An 18,274-nucleotide genomic window follows, 5' to 3' on the forward strand; every position below is an offset into this window, starting at 1 on the left:
CCTTCTCCTTAATTTAAGGATAGCATGAACATCCAGAAGAAGAGTACACATCATTTGATTTTATTTATTTCTCTCCCTTTGTTTTTGAATTGTTTGCACACTGGGAAAAGCTCATGTGACAGCATTTTTTAAAGGTCTCAAGAGAGAGATCTATTACAGCAGGGGTTGAGAAAACTATAATACAAGGGAGATCATTTGATTTACAATAGTCTGCACATAAAGAACATGGCTTTTGTTTTTAAAACTGGGAGAATTAAAAGTTCATTTCTTCTTAAGAAGTAGTGAGACTTCATTATGATTTGTGGGTAAAAAACTCCTGCCCCCAGGTATAATCTCTTTGAGCCCATAATGAACAAAGTAAAAGATGAATAATTTTTTGTTTATTCAATTCACCCAATTTTTAGCATCTTTCCAGCATGGAACAAATATTATGATAAATAATAACACCTGTCTTAAAATGTCAGTGTATTTTTTCACAACATACATTGTATTTTTGTATCTCTTTCTATGTTTTTATAAATGTGTTAGGCACTTTAGGAAAAAGTTAGAATTGTATGGTTCTTTATCATAACTACAGTGAACTGAGTGACAGGTGAGTAAATTACTGTTAGATCAGGAAAAATATGTACATACTGTGTACATACTTCAGAAGAGCAAAGGGCAACCTAGGCTTGTTCTCTCTACAACTCCCCAAAACCCCACACACATTTGTGTTTGCAGTTGCCCTCCTTAGTACTAGAAAAACAGTGACAGTGTGAACTCCTGAGAAAAACATTAGAAAAGATGTTAACCTCCAGTTCAGGTCTTCTGTTTTTCTAACATAATCTTATTTGAAAGAGCAAGGAAATTTTTCTCAATGAAAACTAGCTTTGTTTCCAGAGTGGTTTTCTTCTCTTGTTCTTTTTTTTTCCTCCTTAGTTAAAACCCAGTTAGAAGAATTGGAAGTTCAGAGTTCTTTTTTTAAAACACAGTGTGCTTAACCATACTTGATATGGTCATTCTCCCAAGGAAAAATGGAGAAAAATTGCTGAACTCCTCACAGAATTCCAGTTAGAATTCCAAAACTCTAAACATATTTTCAGACTGATGGCCTTGTGTTCCTACAAGATGACCTTTCTGTTTGATCATGATGAACAGTTCTGACTTCTTGGCTGATTAAGACAGTTAAGTTTGGAGTTTGTCAGCTGCCTTCTTTGTAGAACACAAGTTACATCAATTCCGTCACCTAAATGTGCATATTTTCATGTTACTTCTAAATAATTAAGTCAGACCTGACCTTTACACCTCTGCACTGGTAGATTAAATAACTACTTAAGGAAGGTATACAAACTTGGCTGTCCATTAGTAATATCTGAGTTTTCTTGGAATCACTGCAAACAGGACATTCTCATCTAAAATGCCAAAGAAAAGAGCTAAATTTATGTAAGGTAGTTGCCAGGATCTGCACCAATCTCATTTAATGACCAATGCCTTGGACTGATTTGCATAATATGTGTTTTTAAAATGTTTAACTTTCCCTGTTCCTTAGGTCATCTTAAAATGATGCAGACAATGCAGTAAGATCAAACAGGTTAGAGACTGGTGAAGAAGAGGAGTCAGAGAGGAACTAGAGGTAGAAAAGTAAAATGGAGTGTGGAGAAAGAAGATCTACCAAACACACATCATGACAGGCTGTACAGCTGTGAGGGGCAGGTCATACCTCGGGCCTGGATCTTCCTAGCAGGTCAAGCGCAAAGGGAAACATGATCAATTATAAAAACCGACACATGTGCACACATGCACACACACACATGAAATTAACCTTCTCCTTACACCACTGCTGACACCAGGAGGTAGAGCTGTGCTAGTCTGAGGAGTAGGATTATGGTGCACCAATCTGGGCAGAATAAGCAGGCCCTCAAGCCCTAAGATGACATCAAATGCCAGTTCAGTTTCACATCCAATGGAAGAGCACCTTCCTCTTCATGTTACTGGTAAAACCAAAATTTTTCAAAATCTTATCCTCCTTCTTTACCGTGTAACAACCCACCACTTCTTAGGGAAGGCAAGTGCACAACTACCTCTTCGACAAGCCTTGTGAGCATGTTCAGAAAGAGGTCCCTGTGCTGTCTTCTGCTTCCATGTTATTTTGGTCCTGATACATTAAACAGGGATGTAGGAAAGTCAGACTCTGATCCACACGAGGGTGCCCAGGCCCTGATTAACCTGGGGTGTTATTCCGAGAGAGATATTTGGAGAAAGTGCCACCAAGTAAGAAAAACATAAAATAAAAACAAATAAATACCTGCTAGTCTACATCAATGTATATATGTTTTTAAAAATTATAGTTAGTGTCAATTAATCACTTACCCTATGTACATACTGCTCTAAGAGTTTTATGTTCATTAAATCCTCCCAACAACACTGTGAGGTGGATACTATTGCATGTTTTGCAGATCTAAAACTGAGGCACAGAGAAGTTAGGCTTTTTCCATAAATCACATAGCTAGTAAGAAGTGCAGTCAGGGTTAAACCCACGGTCTCACTCTGGAGCTGCTCTCCATCTGTGAACTCCAACATCCATGTCTCCTCATCCTTCACCCTTTAATACACATTCCCAGGACTACCATTTCGGACTTCTTTTCTCATTGGGTTAGCCTGACTTCCCCAACATGAAAAAAAAGGAGGGCACTTGGGTGGCTCAGGAAGTAAGCCTCCTACTCTGGATTTTGGCTCAAGTCATGATCTCAGGGTATAAGATGGAGCCCCACATCACAGTGAGGAGTCTGCTTGAGATTCTCACCCTCTGGTCCTCCCCACCCATGTATGCTCTCTCTCCCTCTAAAAATTTTTTTAATTTAATTTTTTAAAAAAGGAAAAAAAGTGTTACAAGAAAACTTTGAAGAATTATTCATGCTGCACATACATTTTCTCCAACATTCTCCTCAAAGATATGGCTGCTGGTGATATGTGGTAAGCAGGCATCTGAGGAAGCACTGAGCAAGTTCTATTCTAGAACTAGAAACTGAAAAAGATGCCAGAGACCTCGAGACAGTCTGTGGTCAGGGACGTAACTCAGATGAGAGTGGCTATCCTAATTCCTCATTTCTCCTTCATCAGTGGGTCTCCATTCCTCTTATCCTTGCATCAGAAACTCGGATATTCACTTCTCTCTCTTGGCCCAATGACCTGTCTCGCCAGAAACTCACCAGCCTGAATTATTCTGATGATAAAACCTTCCTCCTGAGGCGAGAGCCTACTTCCTCCACCCTTCTTTGATCTCTGCAGAATTTTTCTTTTTTGGAAAACCCATACTGGCAAACACACTAAGCTCCTTCCACATATTTGAGATTTTACAGTGGCTTTTTTGGAACCCCACTGGATTTTACATGTCAGTCGATCTCTGCTGGAGAGAGCCCCACAAAGACCTGTTGACACCTCACGGCAGAATTTCACAAAATGTTCTAGGAAGAGATAATTTTCTAATTACACCACCAAATTTTTCTTCTGAAGGCAGTTTCCAACCACTTCATTTCCAGTGGTGGGAATGTCTGAGGGTGAAATTAGACCCAGGGTGCATACTTTCCTTTCCTTTCTCCCTGTCAGTTTTTGGTGTGTGTGTGTGTGTGTGTGTGTGTGTGTGTGTGTGTGTGTGTGTTTTCCATTTTGGTGTTAGGAAGTTTTGCCTGAAAAACTAGGCTTTGCTTTCTAAGTGTTCACCTGAGAAGGAAACCCTACAAAACTGTTACTTTCCTCAGACCAATACTTGGAAACAATGGAACTAGAAGTCTTTCTCTGGACACACTGGGTTCAGGGCCCCCTAGGAAGGAAGTCCATCATTCAGTATCCCTCTTGCTCCATCTCTGACACAGTTCTTTCTGCCCTTGTCTGACTGGACAGCTCATCTCCAACCACCAGTTAGAAAGGCAACTCCTTCTCATCCTTTAAACCTTGGTTGAGCTTTAATTCTCAAGGCAGCCTTTCCAGAGCCACTCTACCAGTATTCCCAGAGTGTGGCCCATGTACCACTACATTAGAAGGATCAAAGCCGGGCAGCCTGGGTGGCTCAGCGGTTTAGTGTCGCCTTCAGCTCAGGGCGTGATCCTGGAGACCTGGGATGGAGTCCCATGTCGGGCTCCGTGCTTCTCCCTCTGCCTGTGTCTCTGCTTCTCTTTCTCCCCTCTCTGTGTTTCTCATGAATAAATAAATAAAATCTTAAAAAAAAAAAAAAAAGAAGAAGGATCAAGGCCCAGAAAACCAAATTTTAACAAATTCCTAGGAGATTAATATGCACATGAAAGCTTAAGAATCTCTGCTTTATACTAAATTAAATCCCATGTTCTACTCTCCCATAGTCCCTATCTCCTCCCCCATCATACTTGTAACTGACTTGTTTAACATCTATATTCTACATCAGACTCTAAGTTCCATCAGAACAAGAGACATCACTGAATTTTAAGACTTTGACACTTTCTAGCTTATAGTAGACTCTTAATAAATATTTGTTGAGCTGAATTGACGCAAATCAATGTCTTAGAACTTTTTTTTTAAGTAATTCTCAATTTTAGGAATTGATCTACTTCCATTTTTAACAAAAAATGATAAAGCGAATAAAACAATTTGATATGAGTAATTTAGTCAGACACAACAACCCATAGGGTGATCATGTGTCTTTCTATATTGAATCTGACATCATATCCATTCTGTTTGGTCTGTGTGATCACCACCAATGTTCTGAATGGCAACAGAGGCATTATCTGGCAATTAGAAAGTAACTTTTGCCCAGAAGATAAGGCTTTTGTTGTAATGCATTTTGAAATATTTTTAAGAACAAAGCTTAAAGCATTTTTTAAAGCAAAATACAGTCAAAGAATGACAATGATACATGAAGAAATTCCTTTTAATCACACACCCAAATACCTTCTCTTGAGTGAGGAGAAGCCATTTAAATAGCCATTTAACTCACTAAAAATGTCATAGCCCAGAAACAAAATTCTGGGTTATATGTTAAACTGCAGAGAGATGACCAAGGAATCCTGGAGCAAAGCCCTGTCATCTATGAATCTGGAATAATTCCCAGACCTTGACCTGGGCTACTCCCCAAATATTCTCTCTCCTTACCCCACCCAAAAGGAAAGTGGCACCCATGGGGGAGGAGCAGATGGTGACAGTTGGAAAACCACAGTACATATAAAATAAACCAGACCTGTTACTTCCATGTAGTCTCCAAGTACCAATAACAGGATTTAATACAGAAAGATAATAAAATTATAACTATTTTTTCAAATGCCAGTTATGTCCAAATAAATGGGACATTGTTAAACTAAGCTAAGTTTCCAGTGCCCCATAAACAAAATTCCAAAAAACACTGAATGAACCAAAGTTGAAAAAATGCAAGCATAGAGGGAGAGGTTTTCACTGACCTTCCAAGAGTTTAATCGACTTGGTAGCTATTGTCAGGAGGAACAATCAGACTGCTGACTTTTAATAATAATGTTTATGCTAGGAACAGGGATTATTATCATGATTACTACTATTCTCATTTTATAGGTGAGAGAGTAGAATTAGAGACTCTAAGTAACTAAGCCATAGTGACACACACGGAAAGTGGTAACATTGGCATCCTGGCTGTATGAATCCAGGGCCCATGCTGCCAGAACTGTTCAAGACTTGGGAAACTTCTGAGGTTAAGTCATAATTTCTTGGTGAACTGGGGAAATGTGAGATAGAAAAAAAATACAATATTTTCTTACATGATTTCTGGCCCTACTCTGGGATCTCACCTATGGGAGATGAAATTCATCATTTTGGAATTCTTTCTGGTAAAAGGCAAACCTGTCCTCATTAGAAATGGTGAAGGGTCCTGAGAAACTTTGATTGTCCAGGCAATTTATTGTGAAAATTCTAAGACTCTTTTCTAGACTTTTTTTCCCCCACTCGCAAATCTTTGCAGTTGATTGGGAACTGATTGAGCACTGCCTTTTCACTTCATTATCTCACACATGAAATCACTTCCTTTTCTGTTTCAGGATTAAGAAGCCAATTCAAAAATCTTTTTTGATTTTGAGAAACAACAATAATAAAAAAGAGAAACAGAAAAAAACTTGTGATAGCCATTCAGTCGTTACATAAAAATGGAATTGAATTTTAGTCTAAAAATGCAGAGAAAGTGAGTCACCTCAACAGAAACAAGTGTAACAGTCACCATATGATTAATTGTTTTGTTTTCAGCCCTCTAAAAACCCTTTGTCTTGTCTTCTCAAAACCCTTTCCCCTGTCTTTATTTTTTTCAAAACTCCTGGGAATTTTTTGCACATCTGCAAAACCAATGTCAGTTCCAGGTTCCTATTCTGGTGATGAACCAATCTGGCTTCCAGTCTCAGAAAAGGAAGCCAGTTCTTGCCAGACAAACAAATGGAGGTGACCTAATACCTGGGGGAGGTAGGGGTGGGGCCCCTTACTGATAAACCCCAAAGGATGTCAGGACTGTCTGGTCCACAGACCACTGACAAACTGAACCACATCGGAGCTCAGAGGCAATTTGACAGGGTCATGGAAAACCAGGTGAATTTTACTTTCAAAGTAGAAGGAGAGAATATGGGCTAAAGAAAATTATAAGATTAAGCTAAGGAGAATGGTTCTTTTTTCTTTTTTCTTTCAAGTTTTCGTTTAAATTCTGATTAGTTAACATACAGTGTAATGTTAGTTTCAGGTGTAAAATATAGTGATTCAACACTTTCATACAACACTGGGGCTCATCACAAATGTCCTCCTTAATTCCCATCACCTTTTCCTTCTTTTTTAAAATAATTTTATTTATTTATTCATGAGACACACACACACACACACACACACAGAGGCAGAGACACAAGCAGGAGGAGAAGCAGGCTCCATGCAGGGAGCCTGATGTGGGACTCGATCCCAGGATTCCAGGATCATGCCCTGGGTCGAAGGCAGATGCTAAACCGCTGAGCCACCCAGGGATCCCCACCCATCACCTTTTCCCCCCATCTCCCCACCCACTTCCCCTCTGGTAACCATCAGTTTGTTCTCTGTAGTTAAGAATCTGTTTTCTGAAGAAAAAAAAAAAAAGAATCTGTTTTCTGGTTTGCCTACCCTCCCCACCCCACCACCACCATGTTCATCTGCTTTGAGAGAATGGTTCTTTTTTAATAGAATCTTTTTTTAACGAAAAAAAAAAATAAGCAAACTAGGAGTAATATTTCCTACCTATCTAACTACTTAATGATGATTTATGTCTTCAAATTAAGAGTGGTAAAAAAAAAAAACCAGCATTTGATGCTATCAATAAATAGAAGTAATGTTCTTGGTTTGTGACTTCTCTTTCCACTAATAAAAATCCTTAAGCCTTTCAGGTTTTTGTTGACCTCTATTAAATTCAGGTAAACTTGGAAGTGAACAAAACAGAAAATCTATACTCTTTGAAAAGGGACAAATTATACTTTGGAACAAGAGGTTTTAAAAGGTTAGGAGAGAATGCTCTTAGGACCATTAGAGGAGAAACCAAAATCAGGTTTTAGTCTCCCCATCTACAACCGTGAAGAAAAACTGAAGTTATTTGCGACTATTGGAGTAGTACTTTCTTTGAAGAAAAAGATTCCAAACAATTCCTGGAAACTCTACCTCTCTAAGAAGATGGCATTTTTGTGAATTGAGGGAAAAGGCATGAGCAACATATGGAGTACATTTCCCCTTATAACACTGATCTGTTTAAAATTGAGGGAAAAACCTTTTGTCAAGCCAATGGTAAAAGTCATTTCAGTTTACCCTGATCCCTTTCCATGGTCCACCTCCCAGCCTGCCGGACATCCGGGCCCTTGATTTATAAGACCTGAATTGAAAAACAAGCCACTGAAGATGCCTAGAGAACCCCGCTTTTCCCTTGGCCTGTGAAACACAGCACTGCCTTTTACCCCATGTCTGCAGGGGTGATGTAAGGGAAAAGATCTAAAGATTTTCCAGAAACAAGGTGAATTTCAAAGAGCATCAGAAGTGACTGTTTTTTGAAACATTGCCTAGCCTAAGGAAGACCTCACAGAACTGGGAATCTGGCATGGGACTTTTCCAAAGGTAGAGACTGCCTAGCCCAGTTTGCCCTGGGTCCCCTGGTTTTGGCACCGGAGGTCTAGTGTCCCTGAGAACTCCTCAGTCCCAGGCAAACTGGGACAGTCAGTAGCTCCAATAGGAGCCTCTGGATGCCTTTGTGTCTCTTGCTTGAGAAAGAAGAGTCCTAGCAGTACTGAGAACAATTTGTCCAACCCAAGCAAAGGAGAAAATAGAAATAAAAACTCTGATAATAGCAATTACCAGGTTTCTGCTGTGTGCTTTGTAAATATTATTTCAGGTAGTTCTGATTACATCGTTGAGAGTTACTTATTATTGTCCCCATGTTACAGATAAGGAAATTGAGGAACAGAAAAATCAATGAACTTGCCCATGTTCACACAAACAGTAAGGATAGAGCCAGAATGAATATCAGAAGTACATTGAACTTCACCAGAAGTCACCCCTCCCACCTTCCAAAACCCGAAGTCTCCTCACATCCCATGTGCAGCCTGTTTAAGCATTAAGATGGAATTAGAGCAGACATATTTCTTCTGTTTTTTGGCTATCCGAGGAACTTACTAAATGCCAGATGCTCCCTAAAGAACAGAATCCACAAGTTTCTATGGAAGAAAGTTGTAAACGCTTACAGCAAGGTTACTTGAGTCCTGCATCAGTTAAGACCTTCCAGTACCTTCTCTCTAAAGCATTCTTTCAGTTGTTGATCCTGGGCACTGGGCAACCTCTTGAGAGCTAAGTACCCTGCCAGACGGCTGCCTGGGAGCCCTGCTTAATCCCTCTCTCAAGGAGCAGTGGTATTGTTTGAATAAAGTTGCCACCATAATCCCTTGGCTTACCGTTTAAGAGTATTACTGGCTCTTGAAATAGATTTGTGAAGAAAATACAATTAAAAGAAATGTTAACAGTGTTCTATTCAAATACAGAGTGTTGTAGTTCCACAGGAGGAGACGGCTTGCCCCAGACTGGCCACCAGAGGATTTATCTTATGGAGAGAAGCTGTTTTACTTAATCTGGTTTCCTATATAAAAACAGAATGCCAGGAGCTTGTGGCTCTGATGGGAGAGGTGGAGAAAAGGCAGTCTGGACGGTTCTCCAGGTTAACACTTAAAATCAGGCAAATGGAAAACCCATCCAACCGGGTGTCTAACCATAGATACGTTTGAATGACAAATTCAGACTTTCACATTTTAAATGAGAGCCCTTAACATCTCTCTCTCTCTTTCAACGTGTCTAAAAACACATGTATTTATGACTCGTGGGCCAGAGACCACCACCACACAATTGTGACTGTAATGCAAGTAGCTCTATTCTTTCCTGTATCCAGACCATCTGTTTTTGACTTAGTGCTCTACTTGACTTCCTAAAACTTGACCCACCTCAAAGTCATGACATTCTATTTCCCCCAAGGGCACCCTCCACTATGAAAGTAAAGCATACACATTAGGACCAGCTGGCTAGAAAGAAACACTTTCTAAAGCCAATGTCATAAAGTTTCCAGATTCTCAAGGAAACAAATGACTCATAGAGCTCTTGGTGTAGGTATCTAGTGCTTCCTAAAATTTCCACAGACGTAATGATGAAATGGAATCTGAGGAATTGACCTTTGTTCTGGGGCGATTACAACTTAAATACACTCCTGCATCCTCCTGGCCACCTGTGAGTAGCTCCCTTTATGTTTGTTGGCCATAGTCCCAGGGATCTATTTCCATCCATCTGTCTGTCATTCATCTCTCCCTCCATCCATCCATTCATTTTTTCAACAAATATTTAAGGCATGATTTTAGGCTCTGGGAGTACAATAAAAAAATAGGACAGTCAAAATTTGTTCTCTAAAGTAGTTCACAGTCTAGTAGAGAGACAATAAACAAGAAAACAAATAAGAAAATATTTTCAGATGACATGTGCCATAAAGAATAAATACGGAAATGCTATAGAGAATGATGTGGGGGGAGAAAGAACCTCTTTACATAGGGAATGTCTCTTTAAAGAAATGAGATTTGGGTTCAGACTTGAATCGTTTAAAATTTTGAAAGAAGAATATTACAGGCCAAAGGAATTATAAATGCAAAGTTCTTGGGGACAGCAATAAGCTTGGTGAGTTACAGGAACAGCAAGAAGGTCATCATGGTTATAGGAAAATTAGCACAGTTGAGTCGGGTATAAAATGGAGCTGGAGATTCTTATAGGGTTTCTTAGGCTAAGGGGAGTTTGTATTTTATTCTAAGTGCATCAAAACGCTATTAGAAGGTTTGGGGGTAGAGGAATGATATGATCTAATTTATAATTTTAATGAATCCATATGACTGGTAGGTGGAGTATGGAGCTGTCAGGTGGAATGGGAATACAATAGTGGTTGTAGGAAGAACAACTAAGAGACTGTTAGAGGAAACAAGTGAGAAATGATAGCAACTTGTAGTAGTAGATGAATAAGAGATGAATATATTAATGATAGATTTAAAGATAGAGCTGATAGGTCTTACCATGGTTTAGATATAGGAGATGAGGCAAGAAGAGAATCAAGAATGACTGAAGTACTGGGCTTACGCTTTTGGGTAGATGGTGATGCCATTTTGTAGCTCCCCATCAAAACTCCTAAGCTGAGTAGGTAGAATGAGTCCTGTTAACTTTTCTCCCCTTTATTCCATGTTTTCTTGAGATACAAAAAGCTATTTATGCTTCCAGCAGTTAGTATCCGTAATGAAAGCCTTCCAAAGCAACACTTTGCTGCGTGTATCTCAGACCAAGCAAAAACTTGTCGGGACCAGAGCAACATATACTGTCAGCAAAGAGAAAATATTTTTTTCTTGGGATCTGAGAAAATCAGAGAATAAACAAAGGGTGGCATTCTGATTTTGCAGTCTTCCTTTGCTCCTTGAGAAAAACAATTTGACTGAGTCATTAGTAAGTGGAAATGCTAAAAGTGGCTTTGGATAAGGACCTGAATTTTTTTTTTCCTCTGGAGAAATCGCAAAGCCTAAGAGACTCCCAGAGATTACTTCTCTGAACAGTATTAGATTTCCATATTTCATGTAGTCTAAGAGAGAATATAGAAGGTCTTACGCATTCACTCTGGGAGCACTTCTCAAATTGCCTTTATTAAAATAATTATCCTTTATACTAGTAAAACCCCTTTCTTCTAAAGGTGGAAGAATTTGTAGTCAGACAACTCCTTACTATGTGATACCCATTTGAATCTAAATTAAACCCTGATGTGCCACTTTACCATACTCTGGCATATATACGTTGGTATCTCTAGGCCAGAAGTAACCTGGTACAGAATCTGGTAACAGTTCTCTAGTAGACTTATTAACTGCAACCGATTGGTGCATGAATATGTTCAAAAGACTTCTCTGGGAGCATTCTAAATTCTCTTGTTGGTTGGGAGCACCCTGTTTATCTGAATTCCTTTAGCCAGCAAAAGTTCATCCATCAAACCAGCATCTTGAATAAGCACCCAGGGAGTTGCACTGGAAAAAATTACTTCTAAGACAAACATTCCATCAGAATGATTAGAACCAAAATGTAAAATCATTGACTCCATGAAGATAATACCTAGATCCATCTAATACTGACATGGAATTTTTATATGCACGCTCTAAAATGTGCCACAAAAAAGAAAGCTTATTAAATAAACTTCAATCTACATACCTTGTCAACAATTTTGTAAAAAACAGAAACCCAGAGAGAAAATTTAACAGGGGACGCCTGGTAGCTCAGCAGTTTAGTGTCTGCCTTCAGCCCAGGGCATGACCCTGGAGTCCCAGGATGGAGTCCCATGTAGGGCTCCCTGCTTGGAGCCCGCTTCTCCCTCTGCCTGTGTCTCTGCCTCTCTCTCTCTCTCTCTCTCTCTCTCTTTCTTTCTGTGTCTCTTATGAATAAATAAATAAAATCTTAAAAAAAGAGAAAAAGAAAATTTAACAGGTAGCCTTTCTGTCATATCAGATGACTCATGACCCCCCTCCTCAGAACACCTCTTAAAGGCACAAACCACAGTTGCAGTCAGTCCTCAGCACTGCTTTGCATGACATCTGAACTTAGGAAAAAGAGTATTTTGCTAACCCCTTGGTGCTGAATGTTTGACCTAACGGCTTACTGTTTGCTCCTTTTTTGTCTCAATCCTCGTGACTACAAATGCTATTATTAGTCATAAGATTGTTCAGTAACTTAAATTCCAGCCATGGTATTTGACTCTCTGACCTAAAAATAAAGGGAATTGAAACTCCTAATTATTTCTAAGGGGACTAATTCTTTCATCTTTTCTATATACTTCAAATTATCCCAGCTCCATATGGAACTGGGAACATAGCTTTTAGCAATGTATGCCCCTTAATCTTTCACTGAAAAAAGAGAAAAATGCAGAGGTTTGTGTGTGGACATCCCAGGAAACAAATCTCAGCATTGCTACCAATGAGTTAAGTTACTTTGTGAAAGTAACAAACCTCTGTTTTGTGTAATAAATACAAGATAATATTTACATAAGGGTTATTATATAAGTGATATATAGTAGATGTAAAATTCCTGGCACAAAATAAGCATTCAGTAAATAACATATATTATTGATTATCACTACATCACTCCATTTAGTAAAAGTAGGAGCCGACTGAACATGATTTTCCATTTCAGCCTGGCAAGGTTTATTTTAGCCTTAAAATTTTTGACATTATGATTTTACTATTCATGGCCACACAAAGTCATAACACATCCAATATGCTACATAGAACAATGGGCTTAAGAGAAATTCAAATGATTGAGTGTAGTGTGAAGATCTATCCTGGTTCATCCATCATAAAAGATCATATGAATACAAAAATGCAAAAAGAATCATGAAGTCATGAATCTTAGAGTTCAAAATGTCAGTGGAAATCAAATGGTTCAACACCTTCTATCTACAGATGTAGAAACTGAGAACCCACTAAGATAAGCAACTTTCACAAGATCATGCAACTTAGTGGTGAGCTAATAGGAGAAGAAGACCAAGTCCCAGTTAGGTTTATAACTTGAAACCTCTCCTACTCTTTTAGCCTAATGATAATATTTCAGAGAGCTTAATTTGCCCAGTTATTACAAATCAATGATAAATTTGGGGCTAAATCATTTGTTATCAGTGGAATTGCCCAATGCAGATACTCTCCAAGGGCTCATCCAGCTCTAAATAGTTTATTATTCATCTGCTTGTTATTCAAGGATACCCTTCACAACATGGACACATGCTGTTCATCAACCTCCAAGATATTTTTCTCTTCTAGCCAGACCATTGTCTTTATGATCCAACAAATACTTTATTCCATCACCAAATCCTTCCCCATATGCATAATGGCTTCCCCTTTGTTCTCTGTTTATACAATTCTTATTCATTCTGCAAGGCCCAGATTCCCACCTCCTCCCCAATATCTTTCCTCATTTCTCTGGCTTCCATGAATCATCCTCTCCTGAACTCCTACAGTCTCCAAGGTGAGTCCATATAACTGACAACATAATTATCTATTGTGTAAATATTCCCCTCCATTGTTTCTTGTGTACCTCTTACCTTCCCAATTAGACTGGCAGCCCTTTGAAGAAAAGTACCATGGTTTAGGCTTACCTAATTGCAGTGGAGCAGGACACTATGACGATTGCTCACAGTAGGTACTCAATTAATATTCAGTTGATTGGAGAAGGGGGAAAAGAGAACAGACATTTTCTTGCTTCTGTAACCATTCTTGATAAGCTTAAAACAGCTAAGTTTGGTTGAGGTTTCGAAGTAATTACAACAATGGGAAAGGACAGCAGAAGGCTACTTATAATCCCATCCTACAATCTTTTCTTTGAAATGCAGAGAAAATCCACTTGAGACTGCCCAAGATTTTGATAGTTGTTTCTAAATGAGGTGTCTAGTTCTGCATCATCAATTTCTGACAAAAAGTCTTGCCCTTAGAAATGTACCTTTTTTTTTTTTCTGGGGTAAGAAAAACTTTATGAATTCATGTGATAGAAAATGAATAACATGGAGCTCTGAGTCAAAATTAGTAAAAACAAACAAACAAACAGAGTGTACTTATTCATACCAGAATGCCACAGCTTTATTAAATAAAGCATGAAGTAGTATCAGGCACACCTCAGGAAAAGGTTTCTTAATCCAGCTTCTTTTTATTTTGTATGTATTTATTGATTGCTTTATGATAATAATCATAGAATATTAAGTATTAAATAAGTATAATTAAAAAATTAAGAGCCAAAGTGCAAGAGTTAAATAGCCTCAATTTGAATTCTGAGTCTGTAACTTGGTAACTGCACAGGCAAGTTACTTAACATTTCTGTTTTACTTTCCTCACCCATCAAGTAGGAATTATAATAGTACTTACAGAGAAATTTGTTGTAAGGAGAAAGATAAGGAGAAAGATCCTCTTGATGATGCTCTGAGCCCCACTTCCCCCTCACTATGTTGCTTTGATTTCAGTGCAGTGAGAGGAATGAGGGGAGGGAGACACAGGAAACGAGGCAAGGGTAGGGAGCTGGAGGTAAAGAAAGGGATGACAAGATGAAAGGAGTGGTGGAGAGCATTCTCTAAACCCTCAGAATTTAGGGAGTTGAGATGAAACTAGGGGAGCGCAAGCATGCCATTCCCCTTGCTCACCACCAACACCAACACCAAGCCAGGAGGCACGCCTACTGGTGGAAAGTACAAATGTCACTCAGGGACAAGTAGCGTCAGCTATGTGGTGCAAGACAGGATGAAACATGAATAGAACCAGTAGAAATGTCAGCTGATTGCTGAGCAGACCAGTCAGCCAGCCAGCGAGTCCAGAGCATTCGCTCTGTGCTCCTTTGCTACAAAAGCCACCACCTGAGTGGACGGGGCCACAAGAGGCCTGAGGAAAGGAGCAGTGTGATGTCAGTGTGGGGGGAAGGCAGTGGCACAAAACCCAAGTAGATGTGTTGTTTGAGGCAGGCAATAAATTGCTGGCCATCTTATAATAGAAAGAGTGGCTCAGACTTGTACAATTTCGTTTATCCTATTTTGGTATGTGGAATATGATAAAATTCAGACTTTTCCTGTTTAATTAGCCACCAGGTCTGATGAAGAACATTTTTCAAGTCACATAGGAAATGACAAAAAAAGTAAGGTGTGTCTGCCAGAGAAGGGGCAAGGGAAGGCCAGGCTGATGCATGAAAAGGCAAAAGAGCAAAAGAAAATATCCACCTTTAGTATAAAACCCCTGAGAACATTTCAGCAGACAGTGGGTTATTTAACGAAAGGAGTTGATACGGCTAACCTTCATGTGCCTTCTGATGCTTAATTCAAAGTTCAGCAAAAGTTTAAAAGGAAATGAAGTGAAAATTGATCACTCGGTATATAATCACTGGAGAAAGAGATCCGCCCCAAAAATATTTCTGACATGGAATTTTTTTTCAATGTCCTACTTTCAAGAATTCTTTCAACAATATAATTTTTTAAAGAATTTCATACCACTTAAGTGTTTGAAATAAAGGAATTATCTTTTAAAGGGAACTCGATGTGTCATCACATTCTCAAATGCTCATTTTGTTGGATGTGCTTTAAAAGATCCGAGGGCATAAAAGTTAGGGAATATATCCATGTGGATAAAGATGGAGAATTACAGACTCCTTTCCAGTGGACTGAAAGCTATTTAATAAAAACATTCATATGTAACAGTGGCCTTGCAAAAGTTTATAATAAACTGAAAAATGATTTATCACAGCCAAAGACTTGTACCCTTTGACATTAGCGTATCATATAAGCAAGGAGTAGGTACCCAAGAGGACTTATATTAAGATATGTAAGTAAGACCTTAATAAAAAAAATTTAATAGAAATTAGAGGTTCTTGCTTGAGAAATCAGTAATAAGATGATGCACATGGGATGGTAGTTAAAGGGAAATAGCTGTCCCTTTTTGGCCAAGTAACTGCTTAGGACATAATCATAGAATTTTTGAACATCAAAGGTGATTAAAACTTTAAAATTATTTTGTTCATCTTATTTTATAGTTGTTAAAAGCAACTATATCTAGAGGTAAATTGCTTGCCTGGGTGCTAAGGGCTAGGAAGTCAATCCTAGACGATTGACTAATGAGTTAATCGAGACTATCATCTCACCCATTCCAAGAAAGCATACAATATAAATTTCAATGTTCTTTTAGATTTTCATGACCTGATTCACAAGATCTGATTGGAATTATAGAAATGGGACATCTTAACATGTCAATATTTGCAGGATGAACCTCACGAAATCAGCTATGGAAATTCACAACGTTAGGGGATCATAGCAGCTTATCTTACCTTGAGAAAAAAGAAGCAGCATAAAAAAGGCATTATAAATAGACGGCATCTGAAACCAAACTCCTTTCTGCCCAGGAAGGAAGCCTGAGGTGTGTATGGGACAGCTGTGTTTAGAGGAATGGCTATTGGGGGTGGTACTCTTCTCCAACAAGGGAAGAGGAGGAAATGAATTTAAATTACAACCAAAGGAATTTAAGTTAGAGGGAAAGGTCTTATTGGCAGTTAAGGTTTTATGAACCCTGGAAAAGATTCCTGGGGAGGTTTTCAAATTCCCTATCTGGATGTATTTAAGAGAAAAGAGATACCTATCAGCCCAGGGTGGTTGAGGTAGAAACCTGCCTGGAATTCGCTTTTAGCTGAATTCTGTAAATCCAGATTAACTCCTGACAGCGTTTAAGATGTCAGAGACAGTAGATGCAATAGCAAGAAATGTTGTCCCTTAAAAAAAACAAAACAAAACAAAACAAAACAAAAAAAAAAAAACAGAAAAGAAAAAAAAAATTCACCCAAAGTAGTCATTTCCTTGGAAAATCATTTGGCGTGTGCTAGTTGGTTATAAGTGGAATGTACAATTATAATACATTCTGGCTTTTATTTTGTTTTTAATCTGGTTTCCAGTGGAAAGAAGCCTCTTGAAACCTCTCTGGCAGTCTATGCCCTGCTTAATACATTTTTTATTTTTTTTCTTTAGACTAGTTACAATCAAATCTCTTAGAAGAAACTAGCCTACGTAGCAATGTAAGTGCCCTCGGAGTAAACACCTCCAAAGGAGAAGGCCTCTCCCCGCACTCTAGAAGAAAACTTATTTCCTTCCAAATTGAAAGAAACAGATGAACAGATGATTCCACTACTGCTATCACCCTCACCTTCTTCACTCTCACGCAGACTCCAGCCAATTCTCTGCAGCTTACAGAATTTCCCCTTATTTCCAGCACACAAATAGCGCTTGCCCTCGCGGTTCATACCAAAATTCTCTCATTTGTTGTAGTTCTCTGTTTATACAGCTGTGCATCTCTTTGCCCCATTGTGTTAACCACATCTATTGTCTGGTTTTTATTGTGAGCTCCTGGAGGCAAGGAATGAGATCTGTTTAATTTGCTTTGCACAATGCTGCGCGTGTGCACACAGGTGGACACCATGTGATTGTGCTTGACAGTGATAGTTCCTGGCAGAGCTAGATGCTGCAAAAAAAATAATGATAAAATTTAAAATACCGTGGATTAATCGAAGTTGGAGAGAGAGGACTCAATTCAGAGAGTCTGTGTCATCCCTTGGTCCTGCCATATGCAGTACACTAAAGTCTTAATGGGCATCAGGGACCATTAGACACTGAACAGTGTGGACAAAGGTCCAATCAACACCTGAACAATCTATTAAGTCGGGGTCTGAAACGCACAAAAAACAAGACTACATTTATTTGGGAGCCTGTCCTCCACTATAGCCCTCCTTTCTCTTGGTGTATAAGCCCAGTCTTGCTGGAGTTCTCAGCTCAGAGCATCATGCACCAGTGCCCACTGCCATAGGAGATGGTTGTATTTGACATGCCACAGAAGACTACCCAGTTCACAGTAACTTGGCCTTCTTATTTCTTTGTTTACAGCCCAAAAGAATAAAATCATTTTCACCATAATTAATAATTCTTCCTTCCTATCAATCCCTGCACAACCCCCCTCTGATCTTCCTTTACATAGTCTTCCTCACTGACCTAAGAGGACAGAGATGAGTCGATCCGTGATTCTTAGTTGGGTTAAAAATTTTCCAGTGCCTATTCATTCCTGAGAGTCTCAAAGTTACATCAAAGGACAAAATGATTGATGAAAACCCTTCCCTCAGGGGAACCACAGGAAATGACATTTTGTTTAATTCAACAAATATTTTCTAGGCACCAATTATTTTTAGGCACACTTGCTGTGGGCTAGGGAGGGAGAAGGGA

The 18,274-nt window shown here is 38.9% G+C and overlaps 1 protein-coding gene and 1 long non-coding RNA gene across 7 annotated transcripts in view; one reads left to right on the top strand and one right to left on the bottom strand.

Annotated features, from left to right (window-relative positions):
- LOC112640497 (uncharacterized) overlaps positions 1-18,274 on the bottom strand; it is a 374,890-nt gene that overhangs the window by 326,464 nt on the left and 30,152 nt on the right. The gene's annotated exons all lie outside the window — the stretch shown is intronic.
- Positions 1-18,274, top strand: part of COL8A1 (collagen type VIII alpha 1 chain) — a 531,560-nt gene that overhangs the window by 61,919 nt on the left and 451,367 nt on the right. The window contains exon 1 of one of the 6 annotated variants that reach the window (XM_035710129.2): positions 16,293-16,430. The exons of the other annotated variants lie outside the window; for them this stretch is intronic. The gene's annotated coding sequence lies outside the window, so the exon portion shown is untranslated. Of the gene's footprint in view, positions 1-16,292; positions 16,431-18,274 lie in introns of those variants that run through there. 6 annotated transcript variants of the gene reach the window in all.

The sequence above is a fragment of the Canis lupus genome, chromosome 33 (genome assembly GCF_003254725.2).
Source record: "Canis lupus dingo isolate Sandy chromosome 33, ASM325472v2, whole genome shotgun sequence".
Classification (NCBI taxonomy): domain Eukaryota; kingdom Metazoa; phylum Chordata; class Mammalia; order Carnivora; family Canidae; genus Canis; species Canis lupus.